Source organism: Aegilops tauschii, chromosome 5 (assembly GCF_002575655.3).
Source record: "Aegilops tauschii subsp. strangulata cultivar AL8/78 chromosome 5, Aet v6.0, whole genome shotgun sequence".
NCBI classification, from domain to species: Eukaryota; Viridiplantae; Streptophyta; class Magnoliopsida; order Poales; family Poaceae; genus Aegilops; species Aegilops tauschii.
The window spans coordinates 259,186,172-259,191,827 of record NC_053039.3 but is presented as its reverse complement, the minus strand read 5'-3'; the positions used below and the strand labels follow the sequence as shown (position 1 = coordinate 259,191,827).

The 5,656-nt window shown below is 43.5% G+C and overlaps 1 pseudogene; it reads right to left on the bottom strand.

The window, feature by feature from the left end:
• Nucleotides 1–1,937: 1,937 nt before the first annotated feature.
• Nucleotides 1,938–4,122, bottom strand: LOC141022750 (L10-interacting MYB domain-containing protein-like; annotated as a pseudogene).
• Nucleotides 4,123–5,656: the final 1,534 nt, after the last annotated feature.

Sequence of the window (5,656 nt, the reverse complement as noted above, 5' to 3'; positions counted from 1 at the left end):
AACATAAAGAAAGCTTTCCCCTTACTTACCTATCAAAAAAAGGTAATTTAACCACTTAATTTGGATGAATCTATGGTGCAAATGAGGTGAGGAGGAGGAGGCACCCGAGACAAGCTTGGAGAAAGAGGTGGAGAGAATGAAGTGGGGAAAGTGAGTGTGTAGGTGGCTGTCCAAAATATCTACCTGGTCCCAGGTTACTAATGGCGCACCACCAAAAAATGCGCCTTTAGTAACCCTGGTTACTAATGGCGCACCAGCTGGCGGTGCGGCATTAGTAGTTTTGCAAAAAAACAAAAAATGATAGTAGTGGCGCAAGGGGTGACTGGTGCGCCATTACTAGTTAAAACTAGTAATGGCGCACTGCGCCCCGGTGCGCCATTAGAATTTTTGGAAAAAAGAAAAGAAAAAAAATTTGTTAGTAGTGGCGCACCATGGTTGTGGTGCGCCATTAGTATTTTTGGAAAAAAGAAAAAAATTGTTAGTAGTGGCGCACCATAGTTGTGGTGCGCCATTAGTGTCTATCACACTAATGGCGCACCAGCACACGATGCGCCACTGCTATATAGTAGTGGCGCACCGCATGTCTGGTGCGCCATTAGTATGCATATTGTCTATAGCCCTTTTCCTAGTAGTGTGTTGATGGAAGAGATGTCTCAGTAGAAGAACAAGTTGCTATATTTTTGTATGCATTATCTAAGAATGCAACAAATGATACTTTGGCAGATTGGTTTCAGCATAGTGGACAAACAATAAGTTACTATTTTGGAGAAGTGCTCAATGCAATTACAGAACTCTATTCTGTATATATACGTCCACCTTCCCTACACCCGCATCCAATCTTGAGTAAACAGAAGTTCTACCCCTTTTTTATGGTATGTATACATGCTTATGATCAAGTTCAAATAACATAATTTCGAAATTTTACGGAGAAGATTATATGGCTTATGTACTTATATTTATGCAGGACTGCATCGGCGCTATAGATGGTACACATATTCCATTGAAATTACCTGTTCATGAGCAAGAACCATATCGCAATAGGAAGCAAACATTGTCACAAAATGTTATGGTAGCATGCGATTTTGATTTAAAGTTTGTGCATGTACATGCTGGTTGGGAGGGATCGGCTTCAGATGCAAGAGTCCTACAAGATGCAGTTAACCATGGGTTTCAAGTACCCCCCGGAAAATTTTACCTTGTAGATGCTGGTTATGCAAATACACCACAATTTCTGGCTCCATATCGCGGTACTAGGTACCACTTGCAAGAACAAGGGAGAGTTCGTCAAAGGCCAAGAAATCATAAGGAATTATTCAACCTACGACATGCACAACTCCGAAACCATATCGAGAGGATTATTGGTATACTAAAAATGAGATTACTGATACCGAGAGTGGCTTCACATTACTCTGTTACCAAACAAATTGACATATCAGTTGCTAGTTGTGTGCTGCACAATTTCATACGTTTGCATAATGGAGATCTATCTTGGCCTGAGAATACTGCTGTGGAGATTGATCAAGAACAATTTGTTGATGTGCCAAGTGGAGATCACAAGTATCATAACGACATACATGCATTTAATTACTCTAGAGATGCCGGGAATCAAAAGCGAGAAGATATAGCACAACAAATGTGGGCACAGTATGTATCACAAAGATCTTAGAATATGTAATATGTTATCCAAGTCCAGCTACCATTCTTGTACTTGAAATATGACATGCAAGTTGTAGTACCATTCTTGGACTTCAAAGTTGCAATAGTACTACAAATTTTCATGCATGCCTAACCAAAAGCCTCTCAACATAACTACCAAAATATACTAAACCATCATGGTCAGTTCTATGACCAATTCAACTAAACATAAATATATGACACCTACAGACCAAAAGCTTCCCTAAAATAGAACCTGTGATCTCAGTGGATCACCACAATGGCTAATTTTGATGGGTTGTTTGGGCACACGCAATCTCTCTTTTAAGCCAAGCCAGTCATAGTTCATTAGTAGAGTATGACAAGAAAACTTCCCTGTTCTCCTTGCATTTGAAGATATCTGATGCCATCAACATATCTCCTAGTTGTAGACCTTCCAACCCTTCAATTGCTGTGATGCACTTATTGATGGAGTAGGGGTCCTCTAGCTTCTTATCCTCAATTGCAGCAAATCGATCAATTTCTTCCTTCTTCAGTTTTAGATACTTCTCATGGAAGTCGTCATTAGCACCACGTTTCTGTTTTTTCCCACGCTTAGTGTCATGTTTGTCCATTTGTGTAGATCTTGGTGGGGCTTGCACATGCTGAATAGGTGTAGATAGGTGCGGGGGAGAATCCACATTGAACTCTTCAAGTTTTTCACTAAAGTAAACTGCATATCTGACTCACCGGCAGCTGGCATGGTAGGTGATGGTGATTGATACAGATCAGTCACTTGTGTTGACTATGATGAAGAAACCGGTGCATGCTTCCTCTTCCTAGTATAATGGTCCAAGCCTTGACGAGTTCTCCCTTCAGCATAACGACCTAGAGAATAGTTCCAGAAATTTGTTCAGAACAATTAACCTTATATGCAAAGTGTAGACAGCAAGAAAAATAAGCTACAATGTAAATGGGAATAGTATGTTAGTCACCTTCATAGAGTGGAGCTAATTCTTCATAAAGGGGGAATGACCTTTCTTTCCATTGCAGAACATCCTTGCTGTTCTTCCGAGCAGCAAAGCTTGCCCAAACACTATCTGGTGCGTCAACCATTTTTCTGTCCTTATCCCATCCAAAGCCACTTTGATCCAACAATTCTTGAACACTTTGATAGTCTCTCGTCAGATCTTGCTCCTTTTATTTGACTTGGTTGAGAGTAAATGATTGATCAAACTTTTGATTTAGTTGAGAAACAATATTTCTCCATGCCTCCTTACTCCAAGCATTATGTGTCCGAAAACCAGGCACATCGTGATCTTTTAGGAGTCTAACAAGGAACAACTTCATTTGGTGACTCCATTTGGCTCGAGTATTAACTTTTGTGAGTCCTAAATATTTAACATAGGTGGACCAATTTAGTTTCTAAACCAATAACACATCACAACTATTCTTTTTATAACAGTAACACATAACAACTTAATAAAGTTGCACAACTGAGTTTATCAAAGTCACTGAAACATCAGATCATACCTATTTCTGGATGAATACTTGCAGTCCCACCATCCAGTTCAAGATCAATTGCCCCATTGGATTGCAGATGATGGCCTTGTTGCTCTGACAAGCACCATCGATCAGCCATTTGGGGACTCCATTTGATTCGAGTATTACCTTTTGTGGCTCCTAAATATTCAACATTGGTGGACAAATTTAGTTTCTAAATCAATAACACATCACGAATAAATAAAATTGCACTCTGAGTTTATCAAAGTCATTCAAACATGAGAGCATACCTATTTCTGGATGAAGACTTGCAGTCCCACCATCAAGTTCAAGATCAATTGCACTATTGGATTGCAGATGATGGCCTTGCCGCTCTGACAAGCACCATCGATCAGCTACCTACATGCATCAGACTGTTAATTAGCATACATTCCGTTAGCACATATGCAAGGCCACCAATGATATTTGTGCAAAAGAGAATCCATGGAAGGGGAAAATTTAGTGCCCTGTGCACACACACAAATTACCATTCCTATATATGTCATCTGCATTGCGAATTAACTCAAATGTAAGAAAATATATATGTTGGTCTAATAGCTATGAAGAAACTGGTCCCATGATGCTCATACAGTGGCAACGAACCAGAAGGAAACTAGCAATACGAGTAGCACCAGAACATGGCCTCACATGTCACTTGGTAGGCTACCGGATTAACTCAAATCCGAGAAAATATTTAGACCTGTAGTTGTAAAGAAAACCCCCAAATCCCCAAACAGTAATCTCAGATCTGAAAAACGGGAGAAAAATCCACAATAGGTTGCAAGCCAATACTAATCAAAATCAATCGAATATGTGTGTATGGTAGCTACAAATCATGGTAATTGATGCCGAGCAACAACAGAAAAATACAATTAGCTATTATATGAAGCAAGGGAGGACCGGATCTAGCTTTTGGAGTGGCCTCCAAAGTACCTTGTTGCTGGACATCGAGGATGGGAACACAGACCAAGAGGCCTGTCCGCCAGCGGATGAGTTGAGCTGAGGGCCGCACGGCCGGCCGTGGCGCAGCATGACTGTTGGAAATATGTCCTAGAGGCAATAATAAATGGTTATTATTATATTTCTTTGTTCATGGTAATTGTCTATTGTTCATGCTATAATTGTATTGTCCGGAAATCGTAATACATGTGTGAATACATAGACCCCAAAGTGTCCCTAGTAAGCCTCTAGTTGACTAGCTCGTTGATCAACAGATAGTCATGGTTTCCTCACTATGGACATTGGATGTCATTGATAACGGGATCACATCATTAGGAGAATGATGTGATGGACAAGACCCAATCCTAAGCATAGCATAAAAGATCGTGTAGTTTCGTTTGCTAGAGCTTTTCCAATGTCAAGTATCTTTTCCTTAGACCATGAGATCGTGCAACTCCCGGATACCGTAGGAGTGCTTTGGGTGTGCCAAACGTCACAACGTAACTGGGTGACTATAAAGGTGCATTACGGGTATCTCCGAAAGTGTCTGTTGGGTTGGCACGGATCGAGACTGGGATTTGTCACTCCGTGTGACGGAGAGGTATCTCTGGGCCCACTCGGTAATGCATCATCATAATGAGCTCAATGTTACTAAGGCGTTAGTCACGGGATCATGCATTGCAGTACGAATAAAGAGACTTGCCGGTAACGAGATTGAACAAGGTATTGGGATACCGACGATCGAATCTCGGGCAAGTAACATACCGATTGACAAAGGGAATTGCATACAGATTGATTGAATCCTCGACACCGTGGTTCATCCGATGAGATCATCGTGGAACATGTGGGAGCCAACATGGGTATCCAGATCCCGCTGTTGATTATTGACCGGAGAGGCGTCTCGGTCATGTCTGCATGTCTCCCGAACCCGTAGGGTCTACACACTTAAGGTCTGGTGACGCTAGGGTTGTAGAGATATATGTATGCGGAAACCTGAAAGTTGTTCGGAGTCCCAGATGAGATCTCGGACGTCACGAGAGGTTCCGGAATGGTCCGGAGGTGAAGAATTATATATAGGAAGTCAAGTTTCGGCCACCGGGAAAGTTTCGGGGGTTACCGGTATTGTACCGGGACCACCGGAAGGGTCCCGGAGGTCCACCGGGTGGGGCCACCTATCCCGGAGGGCCCCGTGGGCTGAAAGTGGAAGGGAACCAGCCCTTAGTGGGCTGGGGCGCCCCCCTTGGGCCTCCCCCCATGCGCCTAGGGTTGGGAACCCTGGGGGGAGCTTCCCCCTTGCCTTGGGGGGCAAGGCACCCCTTCCCCCCCTTTGGCCGCCGCCCCCCCTTGGAGATCCCATCTCCCTGGGCCGGCGCCCCCCCAGGGGGCCTATATAAAGGGGGGGGGAGGGAGGGCAGCAACATACAGCCTTGGGTGCCTCCCTCCTCCCCTGCAACACCTTTCTCTCTCTCGCAGAAGCTCGGCGAAGCCCTGCCGGAGACCCGCTACATCCACCACCACGCCGTCGTGCTATTGGATCTCCATC